The sequence below is a fragment of the Eucalyptus grandis genome, chromosome 5, assembly GCF_016545825.1.
Source record: "Eucalyptus grandis isolate ANBG69807.140 chromosome 5, ASM1654582v1, whole genome shotgun sequence".
Taxonomy (NCBI): Eukaryota; Viridiplantae; Streptophyta; class Magnoliopsida; order Myrtales; family Myrtaceae; genus Eucalyptus; species Eucalyptus grandis.
In genome coordinates, this window is record NC_052616.1 from 38,280,863 (window position 1) to 38,299,055 (window position 18,193).

Genomic DNA, 18,193 nt, shown 5'->3' on the forward strand with positions numbered 1-18,193 from the left:
CACATGTTCCAGAGGTTTTATTGCCTTTGGTAATAGCAGTTAATTACAGTCGTGGTATGAAGAGGAAAAATGTGTGTCCTAAGGCTTGGAAGTTGTGTTTTGCTGGCCCTTCTAAACTCTCCGGAAGAGAAATAGAAGATGCCCTAGAATTGCAATATTATTATGGAGAACTTCATGCATTTTGACTTGGTAAACTTCCATTATATTAATTCAAATAAAATCCAATCCTCATATAGCAGCCTATATTTAGCTCACCAACAAAAGAAGGTCTACTATAACATTCCAATGATCCACTTGCACAAAAAAAATAATTATCCACTTGCACAAGATTTTTTAGTTTAAACATTATGGTTGCAAGACTGTTGATACTTAAATTTTGATGGCCCTTCTAGTCATTCATTTGCATAGAAAATCAAGGATCAACCCTGTCACGCCCCGATCCTCGGGCACGCATCCATCCTTCTCTTGGTCGATTTATAGCGACGTTCCAGGACGCATCGCCGACCCATTCATTTTAATATGCACATGCAGAAGCAATTATAAATCCCCAAACAATCAAACAATGTGATAGAAAAGTAGGGCCATAAATTTTCATATTGAAATCCACAACCACACTTTTATAAACACAGAGGTTTATTAACATCAACAAGTCGCTTAGAAAAATATCGGCTTAATCAAAAGGGGACTATCCTATGACTAACGAGTTAGACAGGTTTGCCGATTCTGTTTTCTTCACTTCCCCGAACTCCGGGACTTCTGGTCCTCCACCAACATCATCTATGGACCTGAAAATGGTTATACAATAACCAGTGAGACAACGTCTCAATGAGTTCTACCCTCCTAAGACTTGATTAGGAAACCAATACACCTTAGAGCTGCCTATGCACAACACGAGTCAAAGGATTTACCTTGGTCTCAATTCTATCCTACAAGTCAAGATTATTTACAGATGCCTCATATCACATCAATCAATCAATTCAATCAATTCACGGCATCATATCAAAGCATTGATCAATCGACCTAGTCGATTACATGTCACTTGGACCATTCCTTGGTCATTTCATTCAATATTATATGTGAATCCGATCAACATCCAGGATTCCTCGATCATTAATGAAATACAAATAGCACTATCCTATCTCCAGATGACATATAGAGCCATCGAGCTGATATGCATAACATTCTATTTCTGAGACGACATGTTGAGTCATTGAGCCGTTATAACATACCTATGTATAACGTTCTATCTTCCAGACGACATATTAAGTCATCAAGCTGTTATAACACACCGTTGGGTCATACCGTCTTATCTCCAAGGTGACATATAAAGTCAATGAGCCGGTATACAAACAATTCCTTCTCAAGATGACATGAGAGTCATCGAGCTGTTAAATCATATCGTCCTATCTCAAAAGCGACATATAGGGTCACCGAGCCAATATACAAGCAATTCTTTCTCAAGATGACAGGAGAGTCATCAAGCCATAATAGTATAACGTCCATTCTCCAGATGACATACAAATCATCAAGCCGTTATAGTATTTTTGTTTCGAAGGCACAATAAATTTCAGTCGTTAGCTATCCCAGCCTAATTTCCAAAAAAATAAATAATTAATTAATTAATTTAAAAAATTATTAAATAAATACAATAAATCCAATTTAGGCCCGTAATGCCTAATTGGAGGCCCAGACAAGCCGGGAAAAATCCCGAGGTTCGTTCAATAAATACTAGAATCTCTCTACTTGCTAATGACTAAGTCTAACCATTTAACATGCATCGTTAAGTCACTAATTTAATTAATCTAAACTAATCTAACCGTCTAATCACACTTAATTACCACTAATCAACCCTTAAGCATCATTAGTCTATAAAGCGAGGATTAGTGAGCTAAACTCACCCGTTTAACAATTCGCTCAGATTGAAACGTCGGGAACGTCACGGGGGACATTTTTCTCCAAAGCGAGCCTAGGGTTCAGGAATCGGAAACACCTTAAAATGGCCTCCCAAGGTGCTATGATGCCCACAAAAATAAATGCTATTCTTGGTTGAAAATGGAAGGAAATCAACTTGGTTTAGGCAGGAATTGATCGAGAAGGAAGAAATAGGCCAAACCGGGCCTAGATGGAGGTTTACCGGCAAAGAAATGGCTAAGGATGGCCTTGGCTAGGCTCCACGGTTGCTGGACGGTGGCTAGATTAGGTGTGAGGAAGGCGGCAGCGCAGTAAAGGCAATGGCCCGCAGGCGGTGGCGCGCATGAACGGTGACGGCGAGGCGTGCGACATGGATGAGCTGCTTAGTTTCTCTTCCTCTGCTGGTAGTCGCACGGCTGAGAGAGAGAGGAGAGGAGGGTTTTGGCCAGTTGGTGAGGAAAGAGAGAAGAGATAAGAGAGAGAGAGAGAGAGAGATGGAAGGGCCCTATGCCTTAATTTTCCACAAAAATATCTCCCAAACTCATCCTAGCCCATGCACACTTACCTGGTCTCCATTAGGCCACCAAGACTTGCCCAATAACTCATGAAATGGTCCAATTTTGCTAGAGCATGAGGGAGTTACGAATTTGCATGTAATTGGCTTCTAGTGGACATCAATTCTCTCTTGATCCACTCTCAATTGGCTCTCATAAATTCAATCGATACCTCAATTATCAAATTGATAATTTTTCTCACCTATGAATCCATCTTGCATCCCAAATTTGCAACCAAAAACAATCCCCGACCTTAATTGAACAAAAACGGTCCTATACCGACTTTTTCCCAAAAAGTCGTGGTTGTCAAAAAAATCTTCTGAGCTTGAGTCGATGATCCTAGAATTTATTGTGACATGAGAGAATCTTCAATTTCTGAAATCGGACTTGAATTCGAGGTTAATTTCCATTCGGCGCGTTTGTAGCGTGACCTAGGCTACCAGGTAGTTTTTAGAAATTTTTAGTACAAATGACCCGTGGTCGATTTTCTTCGAGCCACAATGAACCCACTTGACTCAATGGTGACTCTTGGTTATCGTGAAAATCTCGAGGATTCAATTACGGACACAGGATACCAAAACGACAGAATAATCAGTCTAGGGCCAGTCGACGAGATTTTTCCAATTTAGTGGTGTCACCCACGATTAGCCACACATCTCAGTTGAACAGGCCTATCTCTGATCTCAAATCGATTTTTATTTGTGCCGTAATGACCTCTAAAGATGAGCATGGTCGAGAAGTCGATTCCTAGTCGAATTCTCAAGTCTATTGCCTTAAAATTCCTTAATGGCTTCTCGAAATAGTCTAGTTATCTCAAGAGTGATTGGCTCTGGGAACAACCCAATAGGTGCGTCAATGAAATGTTCGATTTATCCAGTAGAAAGCCGAAATGAAAATTTGGGATGTCATAACTCTTCCCCTCTTGTAAAAATTTCGTCCTCGAAATTTAAACCTTTATAAAGCTTCTTCAAAAAGGTGGGGGTACAATTGTCTTATTGACTATTCAGTCTCCCATGTTGCTCCTTTAGTACTGTGGTGTTGCCAGACCACTTTGACCAATGGAATGGTCTTTGTACGCATAACTTGCTCTTTTCGATCCACAATATGAACCGGGCTTTCAACGTATAACACACGGTCATCCACGTCCAATTCCTTGAAATTGAGCACGTGGGTCGGGTCAGGTTCATACTTCCTCAACATCGATACGTGAAAGACGTCATGTGCTTGTGCCAATCTCGGTGACAACGCAAGACGATATGCTAGGCTCCCGATTCTCTCTAGAATCTCAAACGGACCTACGTACCTCAGACTCAGCTTGCCTTTCTTTCTAAAGCGCGAAGTTCCCTTCATTGGTGACATATTTAGAAAAATGTGATCACCAACTTGGAATTCTAAAGACCTTCAATGCTTATCTGCGTACTTTTCTGTCTGCTCTGAGCGGTCTTTGATTTGCCTCTGATCACTACCACAGCATCCACTGACTGCTGGACCAACTTTGAGCCTGTAATCTTTCTTTCCCCAACTTAATTCCAACACACTGGCGTTCTGCACACTCTGTCATATAATGCTTCAAATGGAGCCATCTTGATGCTCTGCTGATAACTGTTGTTGTAGGCGAACTCTACCAAGTGTAGCTGATCTTCCCAACTTCCTTTGAAGTCTAGTACACAAGCCCTCAGCATGTCCTTGAGTGTCTGAATTGTCCTCTCAGACCGGCAATTTGTTTGAGGATGATATGCCGTACTGTACTGAAACTTTGTACCTAAGGCACTCTGTAAGCTCTTCCAAAAAGTGGCGGTAAATCTCGGGTCTTTATCTGAAGTTATCGTAACTAGCACTCCATGCATTCGAACCACTTGACACACATACAAATCTGTGTGTCTATCCAAACTGAGGTCCTTTCGAACTGCAATAAAGTGAGCCAACTTTGTCAGTCTGTCGATGACTACCCAAATTGAATCATTTCCTCTTTGACTCCTCGGTAATCCTGTCATGAAGTCCATCGTGATATGTTCCCATTTCCATTCTAGGATTTCGAGAGATTGTAGTAGTCCTCCCGGCTTGCAATACTGAGCTTTCACTTGCTGACACATCAAACACTTAGCGACATGCTTGGTGATGTCTGCCTTCATACTAGACCACTAATAGTGTTGATGCAGATTCTAATACATCTTGGTACTTCCAGGATGCATGCTATAATTGCTACGTGCTTTAGATAAAATATCTTCTCTAAGCTCTACATCATTAGGTACAACTAAACATTCTCGGAATCTCAGTATTCCATCATCAGAAACCTGAAAGTCAGCCTTTCTTTTCTCAGTGTCTTCCTAAAGTATCTTTTGTACATCGGGATCTATCTGTTGGAGTAATTTTATTCTGACTTGGACATCCAGTTCAATTATGAGGGTGGCCATAAGACTCGAAAGGTGGCCTACTCAAATTTGAATACCGAATCTCGAGCTCGTTCGATTAAGTTCCACTCCTTAATTAATATGTGAGCAACTGAAGACTTTCGACTTAAAGCATCGGCGACCTTATTTGCCTTTCCCGGGTGATATAGGATATCACAGTCGTAATCCTTCAGCAATTCCATCTATCGGCGCTGTCTCATGTTCAACTCCTTATGAGAGAATAGGTACTTGAGACTCTGATGGTCCGTGTAGATCTGTAATCTTTCCCCACACAAGTAGTGTCTCCAAATTTTCAATGCAAATATGATAGCTGCGAGCTCTAAGTCATTTGTCGGATAGTTCAACTCATGAGATCTCAACTAACAGGAGGCATATGCAACAACTCTACCATGTTGCATCAGCACACATCCCAATCCTTTGAGTGACGCATCACTATAGATCTCGATTCCTCCAGGACCAGATGGAATGGTTAGCATAGGTGCGGTAGTCAGCTTTTCCTTAAACTCTTGAAAACTACTCTCGCACTTGTCTGTCCATATAAATTTCTCCTCCTTCTTCAAGAGTTTTGTCAAAGGCGATGCTAACAATGAGAACCCTTCCACAAACCGTCTGTAATAACCTGCCAAACCCCGAAAACTTTTGATCTCTGTCACTGTAATCGGTCTTGGCCAATTTATCATGGCTTCAATCTTGCTCGGGTCCACTGAAATTCCTTCACCTGAGATCATATGTCCTAAAAAAGTAACACGAGTTAACCAAAACTTGCACTTGCTGAACTTGGCGTATAACTAATGGACTCTCAATGTCTGCAACACTGATCTCAGGTGACTCTCATGTTCTTTATCACTTCTTGAATACACCAAAATATCGTCAATGAACACGATCACAAACTGATCTAGAAATTCTTTGAATATTCGGTTCATCAAATCCATGAAGGCAGCAGGAGCATTCGTCAACCTAAATGGCATCACTGTGAATTCATAGTGACCATACCGAGTACGAAATGTTGACTTAGGAATAACTTCCTTCCTGATCCTCAACTGATGATATCCTGTCCTCAAGTCGATCTTTGAGAAAATCGACGCTCCTTGCAATTGATCAACCAAGTCATCAATCCTTGGTAGTGGATACTTGTTCTTGATCGTTACTTGATTGAGTTATCGATAGTCGATGCATAAGCATAAGAATCATCTTTCTTCTTAAGTTCTTTCAACTCAGATAACGCCATCCGGTTAGGAGCCTTAGAGATTGGCTTTGTCCTGAGGGCTAATTCGATCACAAACTCAATCTCTCTTTCTAGCGGTAATCATGTCAATTCCTTTGGAAAGACATCTGGAAATTCTTGTACCACTTAAATGTCTTCCATTTTGAGCTCCTCCACGATAGTTGCCAAATACCCTTGACAACCCTCGTCTAATAGACGAGTTGCCTCTGGCGACGAGATCAAGGTAATCGAGGGTCCTCCTCGATTCCCGACAAACTCGAAGCTCTTACCCTCTAACGGGTCAAACTAAATCGCTTTACGATAGCAATCCATTTTAGCTCATTGCTTGGTGAGCCAGTCCATGCCAATTATTAAATCGAAATCATACATGGCTAGGACTAACAAATCAATTTTCCCCACTCACTCACCAATCTCTAATTTTCAACCAGAACAACCCAAAGTAGCTAATACTTTATCCTTCAACAGTGTAGATATGCAAATTGCCGACTCCAACAATATAGGACTCAATCCTAACATCTTAACATATTGCTTGGAAATGAAGGAATAAGTTGCTCCTGAGTCAAACAAAGGGTAAGCAAGTTGGTTATTCAGCGAAACCATACCTGTGATCATATCAAGCGCAGCTTCTACCTGACCTTGTGTGATAGCATAAATTGTGCCCTAAGCTGGAGGTCTCAGCTGTCCTCCCTGTGGCGCATTCTAAGGGGAATACCCTCTTATCTGTCTAATCGGTGGCGGCGGTGGTAGCTACGGTTGTCCTCCTGGCTTCTTAGGACAATCTCTAGCCAAGCCCTATTGACCACACTCATAACAAGTGCCCATCCTTCAAGTGCACTGATTCGGTCCATGTTGCCTTCCACAAGCATGACACAAGTCATTTCTATTGGGCATGGGCTTGCCAATTCCACCTTTCCTATTCGGTGGTACTTGGAATCTACCTCCCGTCATGGGCTTCTTCCCCTAACGAATTCCTTCTCTATGAAAGCTGAACCTTGCTCCAGATGAGGCATTCTGCTCAATTATACCTCTCTCTGTCATCTAAGCTCAATGATAGACCTCACGATAATCCATCAAATCCAATGGCAGCAAAGGTTGCTTTAGCTCGGTACGAAGATCGTTTCTGAATCTTCAAGCTTTCTCCTCGGGATCCTCAATCAATCTTGGGGCATACTGTGAAAGTTCAGCAAACTTGACCTCGTACTGATCGACTGTCATCGATCCTTGACGAAGACGTTGAAACTCCTCCATCTTCTATTCCCGGGCAGCACCCAAGAAGTATTGATCATTAAAGGCTTTGAGGAAGGTGTCCCACACCTAGGGCACTCCTTCTAGAAACACAATATCCTTCGTGGCTTTCCACTAGATGTTGGCATTGTCTTGAAGTTGGTATACAGCCAATACCACCTTCTCCTCTTTGGTGCACATTAAGAGTGCAAATGCTTTCTCTAAGTCCTGTATCCACTGCAATGTAGCCTTAGGGTCTCCAATACCCCTAAACCTTGGTGGACTGAGCTTCAAGAAATGTTCCACCAATTTATGGATTGGTCTCGCAATGGCCACCACTCCTGGCCGGACTTCAGCGGGGGCAACGGCAGGTGCAGCTGCAAGTGCAACAGCAGGGGCAACCTCAGCAGCGGCAGCAACAGTGGCAGTAGCGGCGGCTTAAGCAGCGGCTTCAACAGTAGCGGCTTGGTTCTGTGCCTACTGATCCATTCTTGTACCCATCACTTCCAACACTCACATGATCCCTTCTATCCTGAGATCATTAAGGGCTTCTACCCCGGCACCCACTACAGGTGGTGCCACACCACCCCACGCTAGCCTGAGCTAGCGCTGACCACGGCCTCCTCGGGTACCGACCCTAGTCAGCATTCTACCCTGAGTCATGGCACGCACGATCCTCTTGGTAGGAGTCCTTTGCTCCGGATTGCTCATAGTTCAACTTTAAAAACTGACACCTGCTTCCAATTCCACATAGAATTAGAAACAGAGCAATCCAAACAACAAACAATTCTAGCACTTAGCTACCATAGACATACATCGGTTGTGAATTTAAAGGCCTTCCCTACTAACTTTTTATCATGGTCATCGCACCTTATCATTCCAATCCCTAACCATGATCCTCGGGCATGCGTCCATCCTTCTTCTGGTCGATTTATAGTGACGTCCCAGAACGCATCGCTGTCCCATTCATTTTAATATGCACATGCGGAAGCAATTATAAATCCCCAGACAATCAAACAATGGGATAGAAATGTAGGGCCATAAATTTTCATACTGAAATCCACAACCACACTTTGATAAACGCAGAGGTTTATTTACATCAGCAAGTCGCTTACAAAAATATTGGCTTAATCAAAAGGGGACTATCCTATGACTAACGAGTCAGACAGGTTTGTTGATTTTGTTTTCTTCACTTCCCCGAACTCCAGGACTTCTGGTCCTCCACCAACATCATCTATGGACCTAAAAATGGTTATACAATAACCAGTGAGACAACGTTTCAGTGAGTTCTACCCTCTTAAGACTTGATTAGGAAACCAATACACCTTAGAGCTGGCTTATGCACAACACGAGTCAGAGGACTTACCTTGGCCTTAGTTCCATCCTGCAAGTCAAGATTATTTACAGATGCCTCATATCACATCAATCAATCAATTCAATCAATTCACGACATTAGATCAAAGCATTGATCAATCGACCTAGTCAATTACATGTCACTTAGACCATTCCCTAGTAATTTCATTCAATACTATCTATGAATCCAATCAACATCCAGGATTCCTCAATCAATAATGAAATACAGATAGTACTATCGTATCTCCAGATGACATATAGAGCCATTGAGCTGGTATGCATAACGTTCTATCTCCGAGACGACATGTTGAGTCATCGAGCCGTTATAACATACTTGTGTATAACGTTCTATCTTTTAGACAACATATTAAGTCATCAAGCCGTTATAACACACCGTTGGGTCATACTGTCCTATCTCCAAGATGACATATAAAGTCACCGAGCCGGTCAACATCCAGGATTCCTCAATCAATAATGAAATACAGATAGTACTATCATATCTCCTGATGACATATAGAGCCATCGAGTTGGTATGCATAACGTTCTATCTCTGAGACGACATGTTGAGTCATCGAGCCGTTATAACATACCTGTGTATAACGTTCTATCTTCCAGACAACATATTAAGTCATCAAGCCGTTATAACACACCGTTGGATCATACTGTCCTCTCTCCAAGATGACATATAGAGTCACCGAGCCGGTATACAAACAATTCCTTCTCAAGATGACATGAGAGTCATCGAGCTGTTAAATCATACCGTCCTATCTCAAAGTAGACATATAGGGTCACCGAGCCGGTATACAAGCAATTCTTTCTCAAGATGACAAGAGAGTCATCGAGCCATAATAGTATAATGTCCATTTTCTAGATGACATACGAATCATCGAGCCGTTATAATTTTTTTGTTTTGAAGGCACAATCAATTTTTACCTTTTTATCATACTTGATAAAAGTACATGTGTGTGGGTACACGATTGGCCTTAGTCAAAATGCAATAATTATTACTTTAGAACTTCCCACCATTTTCAACAACGCATAAACAATATTTTGGCGCTGTGAACCGACGCCTGATAATTACCAGTTAATTACCACAAATCAATTCATTTAGGATTAAATCCTAAAAATCATACTTAAATCAATTCAACATAACGTAAAGCTCGACTAAATAAACCGACTGCACCACGACAATCAGCATAAAATTTCGGCCGTCAGCTATCTTAACCTAATTTCCGGAAAATAAATAAATAATAAATTAATTTCGAAAATTATTAAATAAATACAATAAATTCAATTTAGGTCCGTAATGCCTAATTGGAGACCGAGACGAGCTGGGAAAAATCCCGAGGTTCGTTCAATAAATACTAGAACCTCTCTACTAGCTAATGACTAAGTCTAACCACCTAACATGCATCGTTAAGTCGCTAATTTAATTAATCTAAACTAATCTAACCACCTAATCACACTTAATTAACACTAATCAACCCTTAAGCATTATTAGTCTACTAAGCAAGGATTAGTGAGCTAAACTCACCCGTTTAACAATCCACTCGGATTGAAACATCGGGAATGTCGCAGGGGACGTTTTCTCCAAAGCGAGCCTAGGGTTTGGGGCTCGGAAACACCTCGAAATGGCCTCCCAAGGTGCTGTGATACCCACAAAAATAGTTGTTGTGCTTGGTTGGAAATGGAAGGAAATCAACTTGGTTTAGGCGAGAATTGATCGGGAAGGAAGAAATAGGCCAAATCGAGCCTAGATGGAGGTTTACCAACAAAGAAACGGCTAAGGACAGCCTCGGCTAGGCTCCACGGCTGTTGGACGGTGGTTGGATCAGGCGTGAGGAAGCCGGTAGCGCGGCAAAGGCGATGGCCCACGGGCGGTGGCATGCATGACTGGCGACAACGAGGCATGCGGCGTGGAGGAGTTGCTCGGTTTCTCTTCCTTTGATAGTAGTCACACGGCTGAGAGAGAGAGAGAAGAGGAGGGTTTTGGCCGGTTGGTGAGGAAAGAGAGAAGAGATGAGAGAGAGAGAGATGGGGGCCCTATGTCTTAATTTTCCACAAAAATATCTCCCAAACTCATCCTAGGCCATGCACACTTACTTGTTCTCCATTGGGCCACCAAGGCTTGCCCAACAACTCATGAAATGGTCCAATTTTGCTAGGGCATGGGAGCTACGAATTTGCATGTAATTGGCTTCCATTGGACATCAATCCTCACTTGATCCACTCTCAATTGGCTCTCATAAATTCAATCGATGCCTCAATTATTAAATTGATAATTTTCCTCACCCATGAATCCATCTTGCATCTCAAATTTGCGACCAAAAATAATTCCCGGCCTTAATTGAACAAAAACAGTCCAATGCCGACTTTTTTCAAAAAGTCTCGGTTGTCAGAAAAATCTTCTGAGATTGAGTCAACGTTCCTAGAATTTATTGTGACATGACAAAATCTTCAATTTCTGAAATTGGACTTGAATTCGTAGTTAATTTCCATTCAGCGCATTTTTAGCGTGAGCAAGGCTACTGGGTAGTTTTTAGAAATTTTTAGTGGAAATGACCCATTGTCAATTTTCTCCGAGCCACAATGAACCCACTTGACTTAATGGCGATTCTCGGTTGTCGTGAAAATATCGATGATTCAATTACGGACACAGGGTATCAAAATGACAGAAGAATTAGTCTAAGGTCGGTTGACGAGAATTTTCCAATTTAGTGGTATCATCCATGATTAGCCACACATCTCAGTCGAACAGACCTTTCTCTGATCTCAAATCGATTTTTAACTGTGCCGTAATGGCCTCTAAAGATGAACACTGTCAAGAAGTCGATTCCTAGTCGAATTCTCAAGTCTATTGCCTTAAAATTTATTAATGGCTTCCCGAATGATCTAGTTATCTCAAGAGTGATCGGCTCAGAGAACAGCCCTATAGGTGCGTCAATGAAATACTCAATTTATCCAGTAGAAAGTAGAACTAAAAATCTAGGATGTCACAAACCTCGACCCCTAAACAAAAATACTAGTTAAATTGCATATAAGTATTAGGAGCATTTTAATTAAGCTCATATAATTGCATTGAAGTTAATGGACTTAAGCGAAGGAGGTTATGAGCTTAATTGAATTAATTGGGCTAACATCACTCGTATAATTTCGCCAAGCCCTTTTATCCAACATATTGGCCAAAATTTGTGCATATGGGTTGCTAAATTGGAAAATATTGATTAATTAAAGTCAAATTGGGGAGATATTAAACTTGATATTCTCAATTTAAATAATAATAGATAATAGGAGAGTTTCCATTGTTAAAGGTAGGGGATATCTCTTAGGCTACGATTGACAGTTGAGATAAAATTCTGGATAAGATAAAATTTATTCTATCTTTTATTTGGTGCTTGCTCAAGATAGAATAAAGTCGGATATAAAAGAGATATAAATCAGATAAAATTATCTCATGGGAGAAGTGGGATAATTGTGGACATGATTTCTAATATCCACAATAAGAAAGTTATTTTTCTCGAATATCAAAATTCTTAAATTAACAAATTTAAAATTATATTTCAATATAAATAATATTTGAATTCTACTATAAAAATTTCAAAATAACAAAAAATAATAATTTAATTTTTTATTTAATCTTTTTTATTTATATATTGAATTTGATTCTATCTTATAATATAAATTCAATGTGTGTGTGTGTCTATATATATATATATATATATATATATATATATATATTACACATTTTAGGTGTTTTAATATTTTAAATATATAGTATAGTTTCCTATTTAATAAAATTTTATTAGAATGATGGAAGGGGAAGAAAGAAATAAAAAAGAAATTGCTTAAAAAAGAGAAGAAAATAAAATAAAAAATAAAATAAAAATAAACTAGACAAGATTGTTGCGGGAGATTTTTACCATCTCCGTTTATAACATTGTTTAGTTTGTTTATATTAATATACCTTTTATACCAAACAATATATAAGATATGATGTGAATATATCTAATTTTATTACAACAATCACCCAATAATGGATAGGACAAAGCAAAATCCATGTATTTCATATCTTTTCGTATCATATCCAATTCTATCCTATGTGGAAATCTAGATGACTAACATAACCTTAGAGTCCAAGATAGGAAAGTAAGAAATTGTGCTCTTACAAGAAAGCCCTAATTTTTCAAAACTCTAGAGTTTTGAAAAATTAGGGCTTTTAGAGAGATGATTGAGGTTAGCAATTAAAGAAAAACTATGTCCACACACGAGTTCTCTCTCGCGGTCCCCCAGAAAAATTCCAACATGCGGCTTCATGAAATTGACGAATACACATTCGTTAACCATTAGATCACGCTCAAATTTTGTGGAGATTATGACAATTTATTGTTCTTGAGTTTCTCTGGTGTGATTGATGAGAAAATATGTGGAAGTATATCTTTGAAGGATAAAACTGAACTGGTCAGACTTGGATCAAGACTGGAGAGCTCAACACGCAGTCCCGAGAAAACGGTAAGTATGTGTTTGTTCTAGGTCGGAATGCAATGAAATTTTGAGGAGACCTCCACGATACCTAGTTCTTCAATTTCACCAAATGAATCAAGCATCAAAGATCTAGAGATCCCCTTGCCCTTGTGATATTAACAGTCCTTGTCGTTGTTTTGCCCACCTCTCACTGTTCCTCGCTGGTTATCCTCACCACCCCCTTGCTAGCAGTCGTCATTTGAGTCAGTAATCCAACTCACATAATATGCGAAGTTATTTTTTATTCAAATATTCAATTGGTAAATTGTGGCTATTCAATTCTAACATGATTTGGCGTGAGATTTTAGGCATACCCTGGATAGGAAATTTTCTTACTGAATCATGCATATAATTGATAATTTGATCTTTAAGACTCAAGATCGGATTCTCGATTATTTTTGTTTCCTCTTTTGGGTTGAGGTGAATATGTGAATTATATAACTTTGTTACATTGCATGTTGCTAATTTAGTAAATTTTCCTATTATAAAAAAATTGCATTGCATATTGCATTCAGAATTGCAAATTTAGGAGCCATGTAATAATTTGTAAGTTACCTATTTTAGAATAGGATTAATTTAAATTTATTTCCTAGTTTAAATTAGGTAATTACAAATTTTAATTAGTTTCCTATTCTATCTTCAAAGAAAAATCATTAAAAAAAATACTTATATCTTGTAGAAGTAGTTTCATCATGGCCTCATCATCAAATGCCATGTCATTTAGTGATTGCATGTTTAGGCTTATATAAATTAGATTGCAGTCATATTAGATTAATTCATAATGTTTGTTCATAATTAGAATTAGGTTGCATATAAATTGCATGTCATATGTCATTAGTTAAATTAGGGTCACATAAACTTAGATTAAAATTACATCTCATGCATTGCATATAGTTTAATTTTTCTAAAAAGAATAAAAACCCCCAAAAAATAAAAAGAATTAGATATCAACATGTAGAAATCATGTTTAGGACATGCATGTATTTTCTAGTTAATATCTTGCAGAACATTTGATGCATTGCATTTAATGGGCTTTTTCTTGCTTGAGGTATTTATGTTCTTGCTCTATCTCTAGCAATTTATTCACTGCTTTGATTATTGATTGTTAAATTCTTGTTTGTGCACCCGCACTATCACTCATTACATGTTCGTGGCTTAAGACTAAAATTGACCAAGATGACTTGCAAGATATTTTTTATAACAAAGAGAAAAGGAATGAAAAGGTGTTGGTTTTATCTAGTGTAACCAAGTTTTCGTATCCATGATCTTTATTGTTTCCAGAAGTAAAGTGGAGAACACTTGGATTTCTAATCGACTTGTAATAAATTAATGGCAACTCCTGAATAAACAGATTTGCATGTTAAGTTAATTAAATTAAAATACAAAAGTTGTGGTTGACAAGGATTTGAGAGAGTCCACGTTTCTATGCCTAGTCATCCATTAGCTTTTTGTTTTATGGTTCACTTCGTTGCGACAAAGACTTCCAAATTTTTTGGTTCCCAAATTCTATTCACCGAGATGGGAATACCTATCGAAAGCATTATATTAACTACCGTACTCAGAAATAAGTATCCTTATTTAGGAAATTTTTAATTTTAAGAGTACTGATTATGCATATCTTACAGAAAAAAAAAATTATGAGCACTTTGAAATTGAAAATTTATTTATTTAGCTATCTAAGTATTGTGTTGGGGATACTCCGCTTATAAATTTTCAAGCAATGGATTGGCATTTTTGAGCTGTTTAAATTCTTGATGATGTCGTGGGTGGATGGCAGACAAGCAATCACGAGCGGAAAGTAATTGTGGCTATCGTAACAGGGTCGCGTACTTGTTCACGCAGCTTGGTGTTGCTTACAAAGGCACTGAACTCAATGAGGGGAGTACGTTTATGTTATCCTCATCGTGTTGGATGCTGGTAGAGATAAATCTATGTGGTCTTTTGCTTAGTCCGCTGAAGAGTGTCCCTACTTGATATGATTGAGGTTTGAGCTTCGATACTTAGGTTCCATTTGTTTCGCATAAAATGTGGCATTTTTGGAAAATATTTGCCATGAAGTCATTTTATAGGAAGATGTAATTATTTTCCGGTGTCCGGATGAAACCTGAAAATAAAGTGAAAAATATATTTCGCTGTTCAGTAAGAAAAATATTTTCCTTCATATACTCTTTTTCATTTATCTTATTTTTTAAAATGGATGTTTCATATTTTAAAAATTTTATTTTTAATCAATTTTAATTTTTAAAATATATTATTAATTTTTTTTTCATTTAACTTTATTTTCCATCTCCTTCTTTCTTGGTTGGTTGCCGGCCATGGCGATGGCTCATGACCAGCCACCAATGAGCCTTGAGTTCACCGACAAGCACGAGGCTTGCCGCTCCCTAGATTAGCGAGCATGAGCGTCGAGCTCGAGGCTTGCCAGATCGACGAGCATGAGCTTGAGATTGACGAGCTCGAGGTTCGCTTGGCGACGGCCGACAACTAGCCAAGAAAGAAGAAGATGGGAAACAAAGAAAAAAAAAAAAAAAGAAAAAAAAGAAAAAAAAAGAAATAGAAAAGACAAAGGAAATTAAAAATAATTCGAATAAAAAAAGAAAAGAAGAATAAGAAAGGGGAGGAGGAAGTAAGGATTTATAGTGATGTGAGATAAGAGAGATTAAGTGAGGAAAATGTTTTTTCACTTTTCAAAAGTGGAAAACATTTTCCCATAATTTAAAAGATTTTTTTTTCCTTTCATGAAAAATATTTTCCCCAAGAAATTCATTTTCCATGAAACGAACGCTGAAAAATCCGAAAAACATTTTCTCGGAAATTATTTTCCGTGAAACGAATGGAGCCTTAAGCCGTGGCACGGGACAGGCATGAGATTTAGTCAGCTCTAGCAGGGTGGACTAGCGGCAAAAACATCAGTGGCTCTGATGTTTAAGTTTATCGAATGCATTACGGAGTCATCATATCACTAACATTTCTCACATAGCATTAAGTCTTCCAATTAGTCATCGACTCTATCTTGTTGCAAAGGTTGTTAAGATGCACCGTTCGGGAACATTGACGCCCCTCCTTATGGATGCTGGAGCAATCGCTGACAACTCTACTGGGCTGGATTTAGCCATGCCTCAACCTCCACTTGTTCTTGCCTCCGGCCTCCCTTTTCTTGTTTTACTTGGTCTCTACGAACTCGGAACCATAAAAAGGCCATAGCTTCGACTTGCTTCGTCATTAATTTAATCCCTCAATCAATTTGCCGCAGAAAGGGTTCTTGAAAGCCATGTTAGGACTCTTCCGGGCTTGCCACCCTCAAACAAATTGAGTTGAGTGGATTTCCATTCGCACAAATTATACTTTATGCGAGCTAGAGAGAGAAAATAAAAAGTAGAATCCTAAAGCTATGTTTCAGTAGTTGTCTTTTCCTTTTCATCAAACACTTCATGTGCACTCTCGCTATCCATGCACGTTGTTAAAAAGTTTTGGATTTGTGTATGTCACGCCCCGATTCTCGAACGCGTGCCCATCCCTTACCTGGTCGATTAATAGCGACGTCCCAAGACGCATCGCCGACCTTTTTATTTTAATATACGCATGCAGAAGCATATAATAATCCCCAAACAATAAAACACTTGGGATAGAAAAGTAGGGTTTCAAATTTCCATCTTAAAAGCATCCACACTTATATACATTGCCAATCATAGTGCAAATATATACAAGTCGAATTGTTAATTCAACTTTAAATCACGAGTTTCTAAAACAGAGTCTGCAAAATGGAATCGGCTTTTATCAAAAGAGAATTGCCCTATGACTGGCTAGTCCAATAGGATCGTCAATTTTTCAGGCTTCCCCTTCCACACTTTGGCTCTCCAGTCCTTCACCAATGCCATCTAAGGACCTGAAAATAGTTATTCAATAACTAGTGAGACAATGTCTCAGCAAGTTCTATCCCCTAAGACCTAATTAGTAAATCAATACACTATGAGCTGCCTAAGCACACACGGGTTGGAGGACTTACCTTAGCCTCAGATTCCACCTGCATATCAGTACAGTCAATAGGCACCCAAACAATCACAATAGATCGAAATATCGATTAATCGATCTAGTCGATTACATGTCAAACAGACCACCCTTGGTCATTTCAATCAATATTGTCCATTCTTCGAAATAACTTATTAAATTATCAAGCCAGTATTTTAAACGATCCATTCTTTGAAATGACATTATAAGTCATCAAGTATATTCATCATAACGTAAATTCTGCAAATAACATGTTGAGTCACCGAGCCGTTATGGCATGTTGTCCATTCTACAAAATGACCTATAGGGTCACCGAGCCGGTAGTGCATACTGTCCATTTTAGAAAATGACATATAGTGTCACCGAGTCGGTATTGCATACCGTCCATTCTACAAAATGACATATAGTGTCACCGCGCCGGTATTGTATAACATGATACTTTGAACGTACAATCAATTTATCCTTTTATTCATTTCTGACAAAAGTATACGTGCGTAGGCACACGATCAGCTTTAGCCAAAATATTATAATTTCCTTTCCACAAATCCCACCCTTATCTGTAGTCCACCAAAAAAATTTTGGTGCTGTCAACCGACACTCGGTTATTTTTCAATTAATTATCCAAATTAATTAATTTAGGAAAATAATCTTATAATCACAAATAATTCATTTCAGCATACAATAAAGCTCAATTAAATAAACGGACTACACCACGACAATCAGCATAAAATTCCGGTCGTTGACCATCCCGGTCTAATTTTCGGAAATTAATTAATTAATTAATTAATTTCGAAAATCATTAAATAAATATAATAAATCCAATTTAGGCCCAAAATGCCTAATTGGAAGTCGATACGAGCCTAGAAAATTACCGAGACTCGTTCAATAAATAATAGAGCATGTCTACTTGCTAATTACACTAACCATTTGCCTAACATGCATAGGTAAATCCCTAATTTAATTATTCGAATATAATATATCCACCT